This window comes from Ursus americanus, chromosome 2, assembly GCF_024610735.1.
Source record: "Ursus americanus isolate L20-20 chromosome 2, mUrsAme1.1.p, whole genome shotgun sequence".
Lineage (NCBI taxonomy): Eukaryota > Metazoa > Chordata > Mammalia > Carnivora > Ursidae > Ursus > Ursus americanus.
In genome coordinates, this window is record NC_142128.1 from 98,356,876 (window position 1) to 98,378,645 (window position 21,770).

Sequence of the window (21,770 nt, forward strand, 5' to 3'; positions counted from 1 at the left end):
ACCGCACTGGGTGACAGGAGAGTCCCCATCAGCACCACTCCAGCTCTGTAGGCCTTGTTTTCATCCTCTACATGCCAATGACAGAACAGAAGAGAAAACTGAAGAGACATGGCCAGCCTGAAAATCAAGACAAACATCTCAAAGGACCCATAAGGTGATCAGAGATAGGAAGTTGTGATCAGACTGGAACTTGGAACTGTGAACCAGCCAGTCTCCTGGCCAGAGTGGAAAGATGCTCGAGAGCTCCTTGGCTACTGCGCAGGGACTGGGGCAATGGAGCCGGGCTCCTTGCTTGGAGGAAGGAGCAGAAGCGAGAACCCTTCCCCCTCCCGATTTCCATCACTGTTGCTACCAGACCCTGAAAGTCGCCAGCTCTGCCAATGTGTTGGGGCCATAGTGTTATTAGAAGTTGTGAACCAAGGGAAGAAAGTAGGATAAAAACATGGTTTGACCAGAAACCAAGGCAGAGTGTCTGCTGGTTCTGTGCTATTCCTGATACCACCACAGAACTGAAGCTCTAAAATGCTAATATCTGCACTTATAGCAAGTATGTGAACAGAGTCAGGCTGGGAGAGGAGCTAAGTGCAGGTGGCCACAAATGCAGTTGTCAGGAGAAAAACAAGGTTGGAAAAAAAACCAAAAATGACCTCCGTTTCAAAAATGATCCTGCAAACCTAATTGCCAAAGCATCTGTTACGGAAGACAGATCAGACACTGGAACATCGAATCCACCATTGGAACTCTCTCACGAAGATTGTAGGGAAGCGTGTCTGGGATGCTCGGTGAGCAAAAGGTCTGTCACCCGACCCCAAGGCTTCCAGAATCCGTGAAAGTCAGGAGGCAGCAGATCAAACGTACTCCAGGGACCAAACGGCAAGAAAAGGCAAATTCACACGTGAATTGAAACACTGTAGTAGAACTACCTTAGACGCAGAGAGAAAATAGTACAACGACCGGGGGAAAGGCTTCCCCTAATAGACTTGTCCGGGGCAGTGAGATTCCAGAAGACAGGGAAGTAATAACCCGGCAGGGCTGAGAAAACAGAACAGCGTGCGTAGAATGTTGCACCCTCCTAAACTATTGTTCAAGGATGAGAACAAAATTAAGAAAATTGAAAATAGAGTGTTTACCATTCACATAACCTCCCAGAGGAAATACCCAAAAACAGAATCAACAAGAAGAAAAGTTACCCCAGAGGGAACACATGGGTGAAATTCGACAGTAGTACGGGAGGGGAGGAATACGTCAGAGGAGTGGCAGTCAGGCCTGCCTTTGCGAATGTGTGAACGTGATGTGCAAAACAGCAGTAATTCAGTTACTCCAACTACGAGAATGGAAGCCCTTACGATCCCGCAAATATCCAGTACAGACACAGAAACTAGTTGTTAGGCAATCAAAGGAGAGAAGGGTCTCTGTGAGTCCATAGTCTTAAAAAGAGAAAAAGATTTAGCCGTGCCTCGAAGAAACTGGCGGCATTCAGCTTCGCTGCTCTCACAGGAGGCTGAGCACCGAGAGCACAGGGCATGCACGTCATGAGGTTCAGGACTCATGCTGAGGGTAGTTTGGCCCAACGTGAGGATTTATGTAAGAAAGTGGTCGAGGAGGCGCTTTTGAAATTTTTGGAGCCCTTCTCATGGGCATGGGAGTGTCTCTGTATCAAGAGAAACGTGTTCATCTCCTTGTATTATTTTAACTTACGGTTAAAACCTATTTTCTTTCCGGGGCACCTGGGTGGCTCAGTCGCTAAGCATCTGCCTTCGGCTCAGGTCATGATCTCAGGGTCCTGGGATCAAGCCCTGCATCGGGCTCCCTGCTTAGCAGGAAGCCTGCTTCTCCCTCTCCAACTCCCCCTACTTGTGTTCCCTCTCTCTCGCTGTGTCTCTCTCTGTCAAATAAATAAAATCTTAAAAAAAAAACAACCCTATTTTTCCTTTGTCCCTCAGGTGATCCTCAGACTGAACAAAGGCTGCCTAGGGATTAATATAAATCAAGGTTGTCCTAGCAGCAAAGAGTATCTGCTCTAAATGGAATCCTGTTGCTGTTTCTCTTTGAATTGTCTAGAAGATAATGTATCTGCAGCAAAGGGCCTGAGATAGCCTGCATTTACTTTGCTCAAGGGTAACGCTGGGGAGAGCAAGGGCTAAGGAGCTGTCGGAGGAGGAGGGCAGCCGCACCTGATGGCTGTTTGTCTCCTGCAGGGGGAAGACACAGACCCCTGAGGGACTGAGGTGGCCATGCCAGCCGCAGGGAGTAGCAGGGCCAGGTGCCGTGGCAATCCTAGGACCCTGCTGAGTCTTGACTTGGGATCCCCGTGGTCCTCTGTGTTTCACAGGCTCTAACTAATGTGCCTTAACCACGGGCCTGGTGTCTAGGATTATGATGGGTGTTAGGGGTCATAGGATGAGAACTAAGTTGGAATCTTGAGAAGAACCACAGTGCGTGAGAACACTTACATCCCTGTGGTGACTCTGGAAGGTTTGCCCCGGGACACGGTTTGCTCCAGTCTCCTTCTGCCAGTAAATTTTTGTAGGAGCTAGGATGACCTCTCTGTGTTCGATTATGGCACAAAACACCCAGATTCCCTTCTGCCTTCCAAAATTCAGTGGCATATTTTATCCTCTCCCTTCGGCTCCCCTTGTCCCTCCCAGATAGCCCGAGTTCTGCCTTGCTGCCCTTCTTCCCCTGTATTTGGTGAGTACGTCTTAAACTCACCACCTCGACGCTGTGATCATTGTCCGTTTCCCATATGCCTTCACCATTTTGGGGGGTTGACCCCTATATCAACCACGCTGTTCTTTCTCACTTTTTCTCTAGGCTCGTTAGACAGCCCAAGAATGAAAGCCAGTCGCGCAATATTCATAAGCTCTGGTAAACTTTTGTTGAACTTGTTTGGTTATTTGAGGTTTCACTGAAGAATGTGAGCTAGAAAAATAGCCGAGTGATAGAGAAGTGCTTTCATGTCTGAGTATTGCCGTGCGCGGGAACGGGGGGGGGCAAGGAGGGGGCCCAGCTGCCAGATGCAGCCGAGTGATCTTGGACCGCGAGACATTTGCAGGACTCTCAACCTGCAGGACTATGTGTTTATAGCAGGAATGCTGGAAAAAAAACCAAAAAACAAAAACTAAAAAAACTGAACCATACTTTAAAGTGGTGGAATAAAGTAGAAAGTAGTGATTAGAACTTAGCACGTTAAAAAGATTTATTTCAATGCTGTGTGAAGTGTTGCCCCACCCTGTCTCTTAAAAGTTAACCTCAAACACGGTCAGAAATGAAATATAAAATTAAGACAATCATTTGATAAAATATTAAAAAATTAAGCAAAGAAATTAATGTGTTAAGTTTATTTTTCATGAATAAAATAATTAGCTTTCATATATCAAACTATTAGCTTGTAGGTATCGATTGAGAGTGCAGGTGTTAACCATCAAGACCTACATTATCCAGTCTGAACTTCCAAGTTCAAGGGCTTATTTGAAGAGGAAGTTGATTCACAAAATATTAAAATAACTTGAACTATATTTTTTATTTGCTCAGAAATAAGATTTTACCCTGTAGGCTTTTCCCCCCTCTTTTCCTCTGCTTTTATTATTTAACCTTTCATCTTAAAAATGAAGTCACAAGATACTAGGTTTAAACATTCAGTGAAAGAGCAGATGAAACATGAAATAGCGATCTGTTATTAGCATCTGTCTTTCGGATAACTTTTATAAAATTTGAGGTTCATACACTCCTTGTTCCTGTATAATTGGTCTGCTCCCGATCCAAGTGGGGATAACTTGTCTTATTCCCAAATCCGTACTTGAAAGTAGGAGTACTTGATTTTTTAAGAAATGCTCTGCATAAAGCCTGGGTGAGGCTTGCTGTATACCTGATGCTCTTGGTTTCTCCAGCCCAGGTGGGTGTAGACTTACTCTGATGCCTGAGATCCAAAGAAAATCATGAAAATCTTCGGGCTGTTGTAAAACCGCTTGCCCCTCTATTTGAAGTCAGTCTTGATCAAAGACACCAGGATTTAAGTTTTTAAAAGGAACTTTTAAAAAATAAAAACTCTTTTAGGGAGACTGCAAATCCATAGTTGAACGTTTCAGATAGAGCACCAGAATCCCGAAGTGAAAGTGTATTACTATCTATAAACTCAGTTGCCTTTTGAAATATATTACACCAATGGGATATTAGTTTTACACTTTGAAGTTGGGGTCAGAAAATTTTTTTTTCTTGTGACACCGTGAGGTCTGTGCATTATTATTAAGATTCGGGTTTCTTTGGACCAGCTCGAGGGGCTTTGCTGTAGAAACGAGACGAGAGCACCAGCACCTCCTCCTTCAGTATTCTCACCCCTGCTTCCTCCTTACTCCCTTGAGAAGGATACAGAGTTACTTGTCACTGAGAATAAGCTCTGTGAATACTCCCCCCTCCGCAATAGATAATGCTGAGAGAGCTTGTGAAATTTAGTCTTTGACAGTGTCAGAGGAACTTAGGGTCATAGGAGCAAAGACTGAGCATCTTTTTTTTTTTTTAAGATTTTATTTTTAAGTAATCTGTACACCCAACGTGGGGCTTAAAGTCATGAGCCCTAGATCTAGGGTCCCATGCTCCACCCACTGAGCCCACCAGGCACCCCAAGACTGAGCCTCTTTCGTGCTTCCTGGCTTCCCAGAATCTGAGCTCAGCCACAGTTATCCTGGACTCTGTCTCTGTAGCCATCATTGCAAATATAACCAGAGATGAGGAAAAACAGTCATTCCCCAGAGTTAGGTTTCTTTGATCTAAGTAAAAAGTACATTTTAGCTTTAGGGATCATTTTAGAGATTTGTGACAGTCCCACTTGTTTCTATACAGGGCTTCTTAGCTTGATCCTTGGTGCTGGATTTGACTCCTTGCAAAGCCAGCAAGGTGCAGATGCCTGTTACTAAGGAATTCCACTGGCAGGGGCAGGAATGAACGCTGAGTTGCCTAATATCCCATAGGGATGGCGTGGGGGAGTGCACAGTGTTCCCAGTCTGTGGCTCAGGGCGGTGTTACACTGCTGTGTGAGGAATGTGGCTTGAGGTTATTAAGTAGGGGATGCACTTAGATATCCCTGGATATTTCCAGGAAGGCAAAGACTGTTCCATGACCGGACAAGGCAGACGCCATAACTCAGGAACAAAGCACATAACTCACTGGTTCCATTTCTCCAGTTCCCCCATGTTTGTGTTTGTGTTTTTGTTTTTGTTTTTTTTCTTTCATCTCTCATTGTCCGGTGACAGATCTTTGCAAATCTAAATACTGACTATTACTAATGACATTGCGATGACCAACGCTTTTCTGTTTCTTTTTAAGGCAGAGGTCATGGTGCTGGTAAGCTGTTGTTAGCATAACTCGAAACTCTGATGCAATGACCGGCTTCATAAATAAAGTATGTCCCTTATGAAGTGACCCCGGCCCGTCTCCTTGGTGTCTCTGTGCAGATGCAGTGCTTGAGCCAAGGCTTGTTACATGTCTCCTGGTAATTTCCTTACCGTTAGGTTGTGAGGTTTGTTGCAAGAAATAGAAATGTTTGTATTCACTTTAAGTATTTTCCCACTACATTTTTGTCAAGAGTTTTGTGATCTTTATTATTCGAGAACCTAGAACAGGTTAACAGAGTTGTGGCTTTTTCTTCTCTACAGATGCCGAGGGTTGAGGATGCACCAGGCAGCCCCTGTAGGTTTTAGGGCCCCCTTCTCCTCCCCGCCCCCCCCCCCCCCCCCCCCGTCACAGCATTCTGGGTCTTTTACGGATGCCAGAATACAGCAGCACATGTCACGGGGCGTACGTGCTGGCCTGGGATGGGCGTCGGGACACCTGCCTTGTCGTGGCCACGCTTCCCAGCCGCTGACCTGGAGCTCTTACCAGTCTGTACCTGCGAGGTCCATCCTGGCTGACAGCCTGGAAGTCTCCCCGCCAGGGACGGTCGTGGCCAGCTAGGCTTGCTTCAGCGCATTCACCTTTTGGGTTTGCAGCAAATGTGCCAAAGATGGCTTGTTCTCAAGGAGCCTCATCGTGGACTCATCGTGGACTCATCGGGGAGCACACCGACCACGATGGGTTCTGTTTCCATGCTTTGAGGTGGCGTTTGCGGAGCCCAGTGACATGCTGTATTTAACATGTTAAGAAGCCCTTTTACCTTCCGTGACCTAATCCTAGTTTCTGATGTACCCCATTGATAAACATATTCTTTCAGCCAGGCCTATGATTTGAGTCTAACAACGCTGCCATGCCGTGATATATCAAAAGATTTTAAGGAAGCCAAAGGAAAGTATTCTAGCGTGTGTCTCACAGTCTTGGATTCTGATATGAATTAAAGACCCATCTCCTTCTTTTATTACCTCCTTTCTTGTTAGGGGCATCTCACAGAACTTTTTTCCATATAAACTACTCTCCGAAGCCAGACATGGCACCAGTTTCATAATTTTGGACTATTTGAACTTCTGAATCACTGATGAGTGTGTTTTCCACATAGGAAACTACTCCCACTGCATTTGTGAAAGACTCCTAATGCTGTTTTCTGTCTCAGAGTTTGGGTAGTTTAAGGTTCTTTGCTTGCCAAAAATAATATTACCACACATTACAGAAAGGATAAATAAATAGGACCAGGACTCTCATTTACTTTCTTCTGTACAACTTCCTCTTAGGTCAGAAAATGCAGTGTGTCACCATGTCACTTAATGGGAGCCCTCGGCAGCGATGACAGGTGTCTGTATGCAAGTGACACATCTATTTTCCTACAAAGTCTGACTTTTGGAAAATTAACTTGCCTATATTTTTATTTCACGACATACAGAAAGTAAGTGTAACTTTCTCCATAAATATTAGAAGTCTGGCTTCTAATCAAAAATTTCAGTTTATTAGTCATAATAATCAAATTATTAGTCATAATCCCATTCTTAATCTATGCATACCACGTTCATTTAGATTTATTTAGACTTATTTGGTAGCAGTGCAGCAAAAACCCTTAAAATAATATTCTAATTAGATTAAGAGTTAAGACACAGTGGTCTTCATTCGAGGAGTGTATCTCATACCAGGAGCATCTACTGTGAAAGTGAAGTATCTTCCTTTGAAATCCTATATCGCAAACCAAAAGTATTTTGGAAACTCTCCAGAGCCCACGGGTGCATTATGCTTTGCCTTTAAATCATCGTGCATGACAAGATTATATTCTTAGATGATCTGCAGTCTAGTTATTTTGTTATGGCTGAAATGTTCCAGCTTGTTTTTGATATGAAACTATCAACTCTGGGCCTCCTCTCCTCCTCTGAAACGTAACACATTCCGTATGCTTTCGGTGGGAGGAGGCTTTCCTGCTGCTAAGTGCACTGCTCACGCAAAGACAGAATGCTTACCAGAATTCCTGAAACCCAAACCAAACTAGCCTACCTGAGTTGGTTTTCACATTTCAAATGTTTTTTAACTTTTGGTTAGGTTAAGGAGGGCTCAAATTTTTGTCTATTTTAGTATTGCGTGGTCAGATTTTTTTTCTCCACAGGAAAATAGAAGACTACCTTTTGTCTGAAACTTAACTAATAATCTCGTTGCGTTTTGCTTTAAAATAGGTACCCCAGCTTCTGATCTTCACTGAAATCTAGAAGTGTATAGATTAATAAGTAAATTTCATCCTGATGATCGAAGTGCCTTCTGGATTATTGATGAAGTGTGCATAGTTTCCTAGTGTTGAGTCAAATCAAGCAAAGGATGTAATGAATGAAAACTAAGACCTTACAGATCCCCTCGTTTCCAGGACACTTTATCACTTAGGCCAGTATAAGACCAATTGGCAGTTAAGCAGAAAGTGAAATTATGACTCACTGTGAGAGAAAACTTTTATTTGTGTTCATTGTTTAAGAATATTTATGCTAATGCCAAGGAAACCCTACCTTAGAAACAAAGTAAAAATAAACTTTTAAGACTTCCCAAGAAGAAGCTTGCATATTGGCTGCTGGCATGACCTCCACTGATTTGGATAAAAGTATGAAAAGCCAATCACTGATATTTCTTATGATTCAGCAACAGTTTACTCCAAATTTACAAGCAGACAACAGTGCAACATATCGCAGTCATACTTAAAATATATTGAATCTTGGCTGTTTCTTTCACTGTAGAAGTGGTCCTTGGGGCCCATAGAAATCAGCAAGAAAAAAAGATTTTGTATACTGAGTTTTATTTTGCATTTCAAAACCACATTTATTCTGTTTAACGAAGTAGTAGTAATGTAATTGTGCGATGGTAACAAATTATAAAACATCATTTGTTCAATAAATATTTGTTGGGTACTTGCCATGTACTAGATCTTCTGGAGTAGTGTACAAATGATGGTGACAGAGTTTGTGGGGTTAAGTATAGATGAAGGGGGTGAAAGAGATATAAAAATGACCAAGATAGGGGCGCATGGGCGGCTCAGTCGGTGAAGTGTCTGACTCTTGGTTTCGGCTCAGGTCACGATCTCAGGGTTGTGAGATTGAGCCCCATGTCGGGCTCTGGGCTCAGTGTGGAATCTGTCCCTCTCCCTCTGCCATAAGAGAGATGCCGGGATCATAGAACTTGGAGAAGGAGGAGAGGGTTCCTGGCCGGGTCATCTGGGAAGCCTTCTTGCAAGCACGTTACCCGTCATGTGTTGTGAAGAGTGGATGGGATGTGGCCCCAGGAAGGGCAAGCAGAGGCCGCTGCGGGTGAAGAAAAAAAGGCAAAAGCACTGAAATGCCATGTGTGGGCGCATGTGTTTGGAGCATATTCTGTTTGGCAAGAGCACTGCGTAGGAAGGGCCATAGTGGAGGGTCTTGCGTGCTGGCTGGGGACTTTAAACTTGACCTCGTGTGCCTGGAGCAGCCACTGGTGTTTCCTGGACTGGGAGCAGCATGGCCAGATCTGCCTGTTCCGATGGAGAATCTGGAAGCTCCGGGTTGCCTGAATGAGGGAGAGCACGGCTCAGGCCGCAGCGGTGGTTTGAGGGCAGACCGGGCAGCCTGGGAAGGAGAGGAGGGGCGTGCACAGCAGTGGCTCGGTCTCGAGGACAGATGAGCACGGGCAGACGGCCGTGTGAGGGTCAGGATGCCACACAGGGCAGGCGTTCAATAAATACATATTTAAGTTAAAGTTCAGCACTCAAGTGACTGAGAGGATAAATAAACACAGGAAAATCAAGAGGCTGTCTGAGGATGTTGAGTTAATTATACAGTAGTCCCCCCCTTTCTTGGGTTTCGCTTTCCGCATATTCAGTTCCCCGCGGTCAGCTGTGGTCTGGAGGCAGATGACCCTCCTGCTGACGTGTGACCAGAGGGTCAGGGGCGGCCTGGCGCTGTGTCACACGCCCATGTCCTTCACCCCATGCCATCTGCCCACGTGGCATCCCATCCTCACTCCCCGTCACAGGAAGAAGGTGGTTAGAGGGAGAGGCCATGTCCATGCGTGTCTTGTGATGGCTCCATCCTGAGTGTGTGTGTGTAGGGATGGTTACGTAGGGTCCTATACTGTCTGTGGTTTCTGGCGCCCATGGGGGTCTTACACGTGTCCCCATGGAGGGGGGGGTGACTGTATTTTAGATTAGTGAGTTTGAGCTGCTGGCAGGACACATATATTGAAATGTCCTGAGGCAGCAAGAGCTGCAGAAATGGAACTTAGAAATGAAGTTCAGGGGCATCTGGGGGCCTCCGTCGGGGAGGTCATGATCTGGGGGGCTCAGGCGGGTGAGCGTCTGCCTTCTGCTCAGGTCATGATCTCAGGGTCCTGGGATCAAGCCCCACATCGGGCTCCCTGCTCATCGGGGAGTCTGCTTCTCCCTCTCCCTCTGCTGCTCCCCCTGCTTGTGCTCTCTTTCTGTCAAATAAGTAAAATAGAAAGAAAGAAAGAAAGAAAGAAAGAAAGAAAGAAAGAAAGAAAGAAAGAAAGAAAGAAAGAAAAGAAAGAAAAAGAAAGAAAGGGAAAGAAGTTGAACATGGATGCAGAGGACATTAGAACGGCAGAGACTGAACAAGAAGAGAATCTTGCCAGGGACATTAGGAGGTGAAGAAATTTAAAGGAAGTGAGTATTGAGAAAGGACCATCAACTTTCATTTCTGAAGGAATCGTTTGGTCAGATGGTGGGTAGGTCTGAGAGGGGGTGAGAGAGGCTGTCTGGGAAGGAGAGGAATGCCAGATCAGCAGCCTGAGTGCCAGCAGGCCACAACAGGGTCACTTGTCTCAGTTGGGGGGGTACAGGTGGACCTGGGAGGGAAGGGGGACTGACACACGCTGCTGGGCCGGGCCGGGTGTACACTCTGCCTGCTCTGTGCACGTACGTGTGGCTGCGGGGCACCTGCTGAAATTCCAGTTTCGTGGAATTTTAATTTAAATGTAAATTGTCACATGTGGCTTGTAGCTCCCTTATTGGGTGGCAGAGATACAGTGTGTAAGTAATTTAAGAAAGTGAACCAGACACTGTGAGAGATGAGGAGGAGTTCCCAAAAAAGTTCAAGGGAGAGATGATAACATTTGAAGGAACCCGTGGCCAAATAGTTCCATTATTTTCCATGAAAGAGGTAACACTGTGTGCGAAGAGAGTGAAGTAGGGAGCACGGGAAAGGTTTCCAGCAGCCCCTGCGGGATCTCAGAGAAGGCGGGTGGGTGGGTAAATGTCAGCAGCAAGGACAGAACAGGCCACTGGAGGTGAGAGTGTGCGTCGGGTCAGGTGTCTGCTTCCCTGTCTGGGGGCTTTTCAGTAGGGTTACCAAACCTGGGAGAAAACCAGCGGAGCAGGAGATGAAGTGGAAGGGGGGCCACAGAAAGGCCGGCACGGGGAGGGTAGTGAACTGAGTGAGTGCTGACCACAGACTGCAGGTAGAGGTGTGACGGGGTGAGGGCCGAGGGCTGGACGGCATTGCCAAGATGACGAGCAGACCGTTGGATGTCAGACTGAAAGGTAAGCAAGGTCATAAGACATCTGTTTGTAAGAGTTGTCAATTTTGGTGGCAGGCTTATCAACAAGAAATGGGATTTTAAAAGAAGCTGTTAACATTAAGAAATCTAAGTGTCGGGGCGCCTGGGTGGCACAGCGGTTAAGCGTCTGCCTTCCGCTCAGGGCGTGATCCCGGCGTTCTGGGATCGAGCCCCACATCAGGCTCTTCCGCTATGAGCCTGCTTCTTCCTCTCCCACTCCCCCTGCTTGTGTTCCCTCTCTCGCTGGCTGTCTCTATCTCTGTCGAATAAATAAATAAAATCTTTAAAAAAAAAAAAAAAGAAATCTAAGTGTCCAGGGAGAGGAATAAGCGAGGCCCATGTTTTGCTTTTGCTCCAGTTTGCTTGCAGTCTGGTCTTGCTCCATTCTCACCATGTCAGTGTCGAATGTAGATTTGAAGAGTAAACCTGGGACTTATTTTATCCGTCTGCAGTGATGCCCAAATTCATAAAAACTGAACTCAGAGCCAGGAAGGATCTGCGAGACTATCTCGTGCAATGTGTGGGGTCTGTAGATGTGGGGGCGGGGGGTGATAGTTGAAGGTCACAGAGCTGATGGGGGGCACTGACCCCCAGTAGCAGCGGTGACGGGGCAGCCGCATGCTCTGGGCTGAATCCTCAGTGTATCCCCAGCAATATGCAGAAACATGAAAGTACGATGTGGAGTATTACCTTCAGAACGTCTCTATGATCCCCTTCTCTGGATGGGTCCTTTCAGATGACTGTGCTGACCTGGTGCTTCACCGTGTCGTGCCTGCTGTGTGGCACACATGGACGTTAACGGATGGCAGAGTTAATAAATGCAACAAAAACTGGAGCGACGTTTTGGACTTAGTTCCAGTGTGAAGAGTTAGTTAAAGCAGACCCGTCTTCCCTTTTCGGCGTGCCCCGTTCTAGGCTTTCCCGGCCAGCTCCTGCCTCTGTCCTGTCTCACACCCTCCGTCTGTCTAGTACTGGAGGAAGACAGATATCCCGATAATGTGACCTCAGAAAAAAAGGATGTTGTTTTCAGAGAACATGAGAACTTTGTAAAGTTACTAGCACTTCGCTTTTTACTCTAAGTTGTATATTGAGAAACATACTGAAACTAATCAAAATAATCCTAATTGTTATTTATAAAATAGTAATGTCCACATGACAATACCCGAGGGGTACTTTATATTGTCTGTTTTCACATGGACCCAACATTTTTAAGTAAAGTAATTAAATATACCAATCAGTGCTTTGGTTAAAAACATAAATAAGAATTGGCAAGTTTATGAGTTGGACCAGTTCAGGTGTTCGGTTTCTGTGGCACCGTAACTAATTTAAAGGTTTCTTGAGGTAACTAACGGATCAGCAACTCTAGAACCTTTGTTTGCACCTCTTGCAACAACAAGCACAATGCAGCGAGATTGGCTGCTTTAATAAACTGAACCAAAGTCCAGTTCAAACCATCAAAGAATGGTAAGATACCTTCGTGTTCATTGTAGTTCTTTTTTGGAGAGTTTTTTGGTCTTACAGAATTTGGCATCTGTATGATGTGGGATCCACATACCCTATGATTTCAGAGACCGAATGTTTTAATGTATTTACTTGAGTAAATACTTCTCTTCTGTCTTTCTGTCTTTTTCTTCCCAGGACTGGCTCTTCTGTATGTAAATTTAGAGGATACAGGGAAAAAGTTACCTTCCTACCCTTGAGGGACTCATACATTGCCTTTATTTTTTTCGATGTTTACAAATATTTTAATTTTAATTGAAGTATAATTGACACACAGTATTATATTAGTTTTGGGTGTAGAACATAGGGACTAGTGTCTTTAATATGCTGGTTCTCAGAATGTGGTCTCAGATCATTAGGGTCTGCATTGCCTGGGGACTCAGGCCCCAGAGGCTCAGGATTGGAGCCCTGGGGGAATGGGACGCAGCAGTCTGCCTTCTTCCAGCCTTCCTGGACATTCTGACGCTTGGTAAAGTTGGAGGGCTTCTGGTCTAATGGCTGAAACTTTATACTTACTTTTTTTATTGAGATAAAATCCATATTCCAGAAATTCACAAAGTCATGCGCCATCACCACTGTTGAATTCCAGAACATTTTTATCACCCAAAAAAACTGCATCCCTGGTAGCAGTTAACTCCCTATGTCCGAATCCACCCCCAGCCCCTGGCCACCACTCGTCTGCTTTCTGTCTCTATGGATTTGATTTTTCTAGACGTTTCCTATAAATGCAAGCATGCGGTGTATGACCTTTCGTGTCTGGGCTTTCACTCAGTTAGCGTCCTGTTTCCCCGGTTCATCAGTGTTGCCCCGTGTGTCGTTCATCTTTGTGGGTGAATAACGTTCCATCGTGTGCGTGCAGTCTTTTGTTTGTCCATGCGTCACTGATGGACACTGAGTTACCTCCTTGCTGTTACGATTACAGTGCTGCAGTGAACACCCATGTGCAAGTGCTTGTACGAACCAGTGTTTTCAGTCCTCTTGTTGTTCGCGGAAGTTCTATTCCTCCCGGTCGCTGCCAACACCAAATCAGGGGAATGCAGGATTAGGTGCCTTTGAGCCTTGCTTCCATTTTGGACAACCAGTCAGTACATGACCTTGTTTTGTGTGTTCCTGTCGAGAGACACGTTATCTAACGTGTATTGTTGGTTCGTGGACATTGTGCTCACGGGCGGCAGCACTGTAACTCGTGCTTGACGGAAGTGTACCTAACACGCACATCACACCTTCTTGAGCTTACCAACAGTGGGCACCACTGCTCACTGCTCTTTTAAACAGTGACCTTTCCAATGAAAAGCACAGAAATGTGAAAAAAACATGGCACTAAATAGAGAAAAGAACACTTGTTTACCACACATGAGCTAAAATAAGAACGTGACCGTGTTCAGTGTCCCCTTGGGAGCATGCGTGTTGAAGGACTCAAATTTTTCACTACGCTGCGCACGCATGTTGGAAGTAATGTGAAGCCTCTGCCAGGATGATTTGGGCTTATGAGTAGACTGGAGCCAGTAGGCGAATTTGCAAATACGGAATCCATGAACACTGAGGATCCACTGTGCTAGGCGTGGCACTGCTGTCCCACCCTGACTGTGCCTGTGTCATTTGTTTAGGGAACCCCAGACCTGTTTCCTTCCCTCCCTCCACCTCCCTCCTTCCTCCCTTCTTTCCCATTATAGCCATCTTAGTGGATGTCCAGTGGTATAGGCGTGCTTTTATTTTGCATTTCCTTAATATTAGTGATGTTGAGCAACTTCTCATGTGCATATGAGCCATTTATACATTTTCTTTGGGAAAAATGTCTATTCCAAAACTTTGACTAATCGACTGTATTACTTGTCTCTTTATTGTTGAGTTGTGTTTTCCATATTGTGGATACTAGCCTCTTAGGTACATGATTTGCAGATATTCCCTCCTCTTCTGTGAGTTGTCTTTACTTTCTGGATAATGTTTTCGATGTATGAAAGTTTCTTTAACGAAGTCCTATTTTTTCTTTGATTACTTGTGCTTTTGGTGTTAACTTCTTTAATTTTGAGAGTATTGTCTTTATATAATCAGTACAACCTGTTAAAAGAGTTGTTTACACATTTTTTTATTAGATTGTGAAGAGTTGGATTTCACAGTTTCAGTAAATGATTGCTTATTTGCCAATGGCTGGAAAGTATTTGCAGATATCAGATATTTACAAGATTTTTAACATTGTGGAATTTAAAATAATGACATCATCAGGGCCATAAGTCTATAAAAAGTAGTGTCAAAGTCATTTAACAAACTGCTATTTTGCTTAGGAAAATTGAAGGGAAACACATATCACTGCTTTAAATAATACTTTCCTCTTTAATAAAGAAGACTCTGCCTCTTAAAAACTCTGAACTTTCTGCCCCAAAAGTAGAATCTCAAGAGCCATTCGTGAAAAAAACATAAGAATCCGGAACTTGGAAATAAACAAGGTTGGTGTTTATTTGTGTTAGTTTAAATGTAGTAGCCCTATGTGTCAGAAAACTGAACCTGTAACACTGAAGTTAGCCTAAGCTACTAAGTAACTTTAAATCCAAAAGATCAAAGGAAGTTATAAGTAAAAACAGTCCTTGTTGCAATTTCCCTGGTCGAAGCAGGAAAAGGCTAGAAATTACATGTCACCTTCATATCCTGGCTCGCTGACCTTGTGCTCAGATCCAGCCCCTGTGTGCCAGCTGTTCCCATTGCGGAGACCCTGCCCCGGGGTGGGGGGGGGGGAGGTGGGAGAAGGCGCTCCTGTCCTATAGGAGCGCAGACGCTGAGAGTCCCTGCCCCTCACAGGCGGAATTCAAAGCTCTCTGCATGTGCTCACACTCTGTCCGCCCCGCTGCTCCTGCAGCTCTCGCTGCCGCCGTCCCTCGCAGAGTGCAGAGCAGATCGAGCCGGCACCGTTCTTCTTTGCATGTGAAGGTAATACATTTACTCATGCTTCCGATGTGTGAACTTGTTTTGAGAATTTATTTGAAAATGGAACTTTGTTCTCTGCTTCTAGGATCGAATTTTAATTTCAACTCAGGTTTTTTTCTTGGTGTGAACTCTGAATGTCGTCTTAATGCATTAAAATCTTATGCAGTTCGTTTGAATTTTGATCTGACACAGTAAGGTAAGGTCAGCCGTTTCTGGGGTTTATTAATGTGCTTTCTTTAGCAAGTTGGGAGGAAACCTCAGATTTAAAGTCGTTTATGTCGTTTCATGCTCTGAGAGTCTTTTTTAGCCTCTCTCTAAAGGAGAGGATTTTGAAAATCCGTGCTTCTCTCATTACTAGCTGGTAGAAAACTAGGTGTCGAACCCTAGGAATTACTTTACTCACTTGTGTGAATTAAATATCGTAAAAAGATGGTAAAGTATTAGCATCTTCCAACCTATATGGAGGGAAGTCTGGTGAAGATCTCTGCCTCGGAACTAAGGGTCCACCGCGCGCTGTCGTGGCCCTGCTCATCTTAACGCTGTGTGCAACCTCAGGCCGTGTGACTTGATGACACGTTTCAGGCATTGTAATTGGATTTACCACTCCAAGTGGAAGTCAGAATATGTGGGCCGCATATACGTGTTTTCTTTTTTATTGAATACATTTGACATTTATCATCGTGTAAATGGAAAGTGTAGGTGTGTTAATTTGGTACATTTATATGCTGTAACGGTGAATACTGTTGCAGTGATATTTAGCACCGCTATCCTGTTACATAGTTACCCTTTCTGTCCAGTGTTGGGGTTAGTGAAGTTTTAGTGTCTTGAGCAGGTTCGATGGTGGTAGTTCAGCGTTGCTGTGTGGGTTCATTGCCCTGCGGTGAGTTCTCTGGCTTGTTTCCTGCCCGTTGCAAGTCTGTACCTTACACAACTTCCATCTTATCCCTGCCGTGCTCACTTCTGCTTAAAATAGAATGGATAAATTCTATGCCACTGGCAGGAAAATTCGGACTGGTTTAACTTGTGAAATATTTGTATGTCTGAGAGTAAAATGTAAATTTTAAAGAAATTAAGCAGATAAAAACTTTGTCAAAACTGAGGTATTTCATGCAAATCATTGACCATAAATGAGTTTCTTCGGTGATAATGCAAGAAATTGAGAGCACACTTTACGATTTGGTAAAATTTTCTCCAACAGGTATTCTCGTTGAAAGAAAAAGAATGAATATGTCCCTTTTACCCACATGAAGGTTATTTTCAATCGTAGTATTTATAATTAAGAAAACTCTCGTTCCCTTTGAAGCCTCAGGAGTCACTAAACTATGTAAATAAAGTCCAAACTAATGAGTGTTTCATTGTGGACAGTGAATTAACTGCTTCCCATGGTTTTAATGTCTGCTGACACATTTCTGCTTCTTAAAATGCTAAAATAATCTTTTTGCATTATGTTATTTATTTTTACACTTTACATCTCTAGGCTAAATGCTTTCATTGCCAGTCTCGAACATCGGAGTATTTTATTAGATTACACTTGATTTGTAACTTCTTGTGTTAACGTACATAGATAAGGCAGAGTGTTTTCATATATCTTCCACGCTTCATCTAGCTTCCATCTTAGATGTGAATTATAGGATTGTGAGCATGAACTGTTTGCGCTGATCATGAAAAATGTTGAAGTGTCTGAAATGGTTAACCTACAAACCAACTTAGAAAACAACATGTAAACCTCACTGCATCTAGAAAATGTGTATCATAGCACCGATTCATCCCGTATTTTAACCTGAGCCCATTGTCTGTAGTTTATACTGAACCAGTCAGCCCTTGTTGGCATCCGCTGGGGAGCCCAGTCCTGTGCCTTTTGCTGGCCTGGTGGGAGCAGTGCGCCCGCCGCGCCCGTAACCCAGAGCGCGGCCGGCAGCCTTGGCACACCGGCTCTGTGAACACTGCCTATTCTTTAAAACAGCAAGTCCCGATCACACCCTAACACAGGAAGTACATGTGGGTGTTTCGGACTGGACAGATGAGGTGCTTAGCCTGTCAGCCTTTTGGGGGGAAAAACACAAAACAAAGTAACTCAGGTAAAATTTAGCGAAGCAGGACTGGGAAGAGGGTGGCCTTTTTTGGCCTCATTTGGATTTCTGCACTTGAGCGATTTGAGTCCCAGGAACCAGGCTTGTACTGTGCAGGTGCACGTACGCAGATTTGGAGAGAAACATTCACAGTGAACACAGTAGCTGTTAGTAAATGCTTGCTGAAGAAGGACCTTCACCTATGTCAGTGAAAAATGTGATTTGATTTCCTTTGTGGGCAAACGAGGATCCCGCATGGCGGGTCACTGTGACTTCAGTTCATCTGCTGCTTGCGGGAGAGCAAGTAGAGCTCGCTAGCCTGTGTCACTAAAGACAAACAGCTTTGTGAAGGTCACACCCAGGTTCTCATGAAGAGGGAGCTTACTGATCCAGTGCAAGGAAGAAGAAAAGTCTATGATTTTTTTTTTAAAGATTTTATTTATTTATTTGACAGAGAGACACACAGCCAGCGAGAGCAGGAACACAAGCAGGGGGAGTGGGAGAGGAAGAAGCAGGCTCCTAGGGAAGAAGCTCGATGCCGGGCTCGAGCCCAGGACTCTGGGATCACGCCCTGAGCCGAAGGCAGCCGCTTAATGACTGAGCCACCCAGGCGCCCCCAAAAGTCTATGAATTTGATGTTTTCCTAAGCTTCAGGTAAATCACAGAGTTCTTTAAGTAAAAGGGTGTGTTTAACCACGTTTCATACAAGGACCCAGAGGGGTTGCTTGGTAGAGTGAAGGATTCCCTTGAGACGGTTTGCTGGACTCTGAGGAAAGAGCCCATTTGGGGTGATGGTCTAGGAGATCGGATTTGCTGCTCCGACTTCACAGAACAGCAGGGTGTGGAGCCTGCTATCAGACACAAAGCATTTGCAGGGAAAGCTTTGATAATTCCAAGAGTGGTGTTAAAAAACAACAGTTACCATCTAAACCAAACAACCCAAGTCCTTTATGGTGATTGATCTCAGTTTCTGCGTTGTGGAAGACATTTGAAAAATTCTCTCACATTCTTTTGCCTCACAATATGTGGGAGTAGAATTTTCTTGATTTGATTTATCTCAGTGACGTGTTTTTCCTTTGAGCTAGCTGCTCAGTTTTGAGTTTCTGAGATGTGTGAAGTATTAACATTCCTGGTGTCTTCAAGCTTCCTTGTGATCTGTTCAGCACATCAGTTAAGCTCGGTAACATGATCCTGTTTCTGCCAGGAAGAGCTACAGTGGCCCAGAGAAATCGCCAGGTTGCAAGGTTGCCTGTTTTGTGATTTTACTTGAGACAGTAATTTCAGATGAAATCTTATGGCCTAGACATAGACCTATCATCGGGGGGGGGGGCGGGTTGCTACTTATGGCCAGAGCGTCCTGCCATTCTTATTTGTCAGGATGTGAGGCAAGATGCAGGCCTGGTGTCTGAAGGCTGTCTGATCCAAGAACTGGAACGTTTAAGATGCTTAAAATGCAGTCACATATTTTTTTTCCTTTTCTTCTTTCTTTTGTTTTCTTGTGTTTTCTTTTCTTTTTTTTTGGTGGTGGGGATACAAAACTTCAGGGAACATGCTCTTTTAATACGAGGGCTTGGGACTTCATTTTGAAGATTGACAAGGAGTTGGGGATATAATTTTTCTTGAGGGTTAAATAAACTCATTAGTCAAATGGGCTGTATCCTAAACTTCCGTGGGTCTGAGGCCACGCGATGCCGTGTTTCACCTTTTTACAACGTTGATGCATGTGAATTCTGCCCTGTTGTCTCTTAGACTGTGTGACGAAGGCTCTCTCCTTCCTGTGCCCTCATCCCCACCCTTAGAACTTCAGAAGTACTCTTCACTGTTACAGAAAGAGAAGTAGAGATCATCTAAATGCTTTAAAGTGCATGTCACGTGGCGTACCAGTTCCAAATGTGTTTGCATTTTAAGCAATATTTTCTGCCTGTGAATATTTTGAGTGACCATTGGTTGCTCTTACAACCTGATCAGCATTAATTAATAAGAAGTATAAATCAGTGATTCTCAGCCCTAGCCACACATTGGAATCATCTGAGGAGCTTTTAAAAAATGTTAATGACCACAGCCTATTCCAATATGAATTCAGTCAGAACCTCTGGGGCCAAGGCCCTGGGTCTGTAATTATATATATATATATATTACTAAAGTGATTTTAAAGTGCAGAAAGGGTTGAGAGTGCTGTAATAGACTCATAACTTTGTGAACATTTGTTGTATGTATTACATTCCCTCCAGGACTTGTGGCCAAGTCTAGACGCTGGTCGTGGCCGGCTCCTAGGTTAGATGAACCCTTATAAAAGGGCTTTCCAGAGCTTTTGTCAAAGACCTTTGATTGATACTAATAACGATAGAAAACTACTCTGGTTTTATTTTACATAGTCTTAGTTTTACCCATGAGCTCATGTGAAATTGAAACTCAGAGATACAAGTAGCCTTTGTTTTTGAAGGGCATAGATGTGTGGAGACGGCGCTGTATGGTGAGCGTGGGGGAACGTGGTGCATATCATGCAGACTGATAATTTTTGTGGATAAACTTGGAAAAGGGATCTCTGAAAACTGTCCTCATCGCCGCAGTGCAGCGATAGTGCTCATGAAATAGGAATTTCAGGAGACAAGTGTTCATGCCAAAAAGATGTTCTTGGCTATCATGTATCCCAGATGTAAAAGATAAGCTTTATTTTACATTTCTCTTCCCAGGTAGACCTGTTACCAAAGACACATTGGACATAAAACACACGAGAAAACGGAGATTGGTGTTTCTGCAGCCCAGAAAGCCCTGGCGCCTGCCCGTGTGGGTCTCTGCTTGGACCACCGGACTCTCAGCTGGTGATAGGACTGCTTCCCAAACTCAGGGTTTTCAGACTTGCTGTGACACCGTAAGATCTGCCTAAGGTTATTTGGCTCTTGTATTTTTTGGTTGTAAATCTGAGAGGGAAATTTTATCAGAACACTTTTTTCCCATATCATGAAGCTGTTTGTAAATACGCATGAACAGTTGTAATGATGAAACATTTAACATTTATAGTTTATTGATGTCTTTATCAGTATAGACTGTGTGTATTAAAAGAGGTTATATAAAAATATTAGATAGATTTCATTTTCAAAGGTGTGTTTGTTATAAGTCAAAACTACCTTCTTGATAATATAAATTTATTAGAACATAGTTACGTTTTCATTGTTAAAGAATCTGTGACTCTCGAATTTCCCAGACTCAGTTTGCTTCTTCGTGGTGTGGGGAGAGCATAGTAGCACCCAGGGGGCTCTCATGGAACGTGTGCTGAGGGGACAGGTGCTTCAATCTGCACCACTGTCTCTCGGGGAAGAAGACCTCGGATATATTGCTATTAATGAGTAAGGGGAGTGATAGCAAAACTCCCTTATTTTTGTATAGTTCTTTGTAACATATGAAATCCTCCTCAGTGATTAAGTGAAGACATTGCTAAGTGTTCTTGTTGAAGGAGAGCTTAGTGGTAGGAAGTTCATGAACTCAAACAAAAACAAGAAAATTTAATTTGTCTCAGAAGGGGAGAAGATTCTGTTTCCTCATGTACACCAGTCTTGTCAGTTCCTCCACAAGCCTGAGTCTTTGATTAAAGATACAGATTTTGCTGTCAAGTCCCAGTTGTGTTTTGAAATTGTCCAAATGTTGCATGACAGCAAAGTTCAGCCTTGCTTTTCAGGTTTGCATAACATGATGCATGGGTGGAAAACACTTCTTATCAGTGAAATATGTACACTCTTGGATGCTGAATTGTACCTTTTAAAACTGTCTTGGGAAATTTTGAATTCAGAGGCTATTTTTCATGCAGACCTTCAGGCTGAGTTTTGTATCCATAACCTCCAGGAGTCCTCTCAGGGCTCTCGGAGCCCGGCCCTGTCCTGGAGGCATCTTGAGGTACTGGGCGAGCCTGGGCAGGCTGGTCTGAGGCGGACCCCAATCGTGTGATTTAGATTAGTTGCACTTCAATACTTTGAACCCTCAGGTTCTCTCTAGTGGGTTTAGTGATATCTACAAAGAGGTATTGTAAGGAAAGTGCTTGACACAGTGAGATGACAAAAAAAAAAAAACAGTTTTAATAGCCCTTTAAGAGGCAAAACATCCCTGGAGACGCGGCCTTCTACAGGCCAGCTTAGCAGCCCCGCTACAGAGGAGCCTACAGGACGACTCCTTGTTGATGTCCCGGGTGCAGCTGGAGAAGCTACTTACACTCTGGCCACAGCACCAAGTAGTGATAGGTCGACTTGCTGCCGGTGGTCAGAAATGAGGCCATCATTCGGGATGAGCATCAAGCCATTTTAGAGGAACGATTTCATGTTAAAACAAGTTTGATAAATAATGGACACAGGTAACTGA

The 21,770-nt window shown here is 44.2% G+C and overlaps 1 protein-coding gene across 11 annotated transcripts in view; it reads left to right on the forward strand.

The window, feature by feature from the left end:
- Positions 1-21,770, forward strand: part of DISP1 (dispatched RND transporter family member 1) — a 174,937-nt gene that overhangs the window by 102,702 nt on the left and 50,465 nt on the right. For 3 of the 11 annotated variants that reach the window (XM_087859161.1, XM_087859143.1, XM_087859152.1), the window contains exons 3-4: positions 17,875-18,074; positions 20,114-20,308. The exons of 2 other annotated variants lie outside the window; for them this stretch is intronic. The gene's annotated coding sequence lies outside the window, so the exon portion shown is untranslated. Of the gene's footprint in view, positions 1-14,951; positions 15,355-17,874; positions 18,075-20,113; positions 20,309-21,770 lie in introns of those variants that run through there. 6 more of the 11 variants (XM_045797168.2, XM_045797176.2, XM_087859149.1 and 3 more) reach the window with 5 other exon arrangements.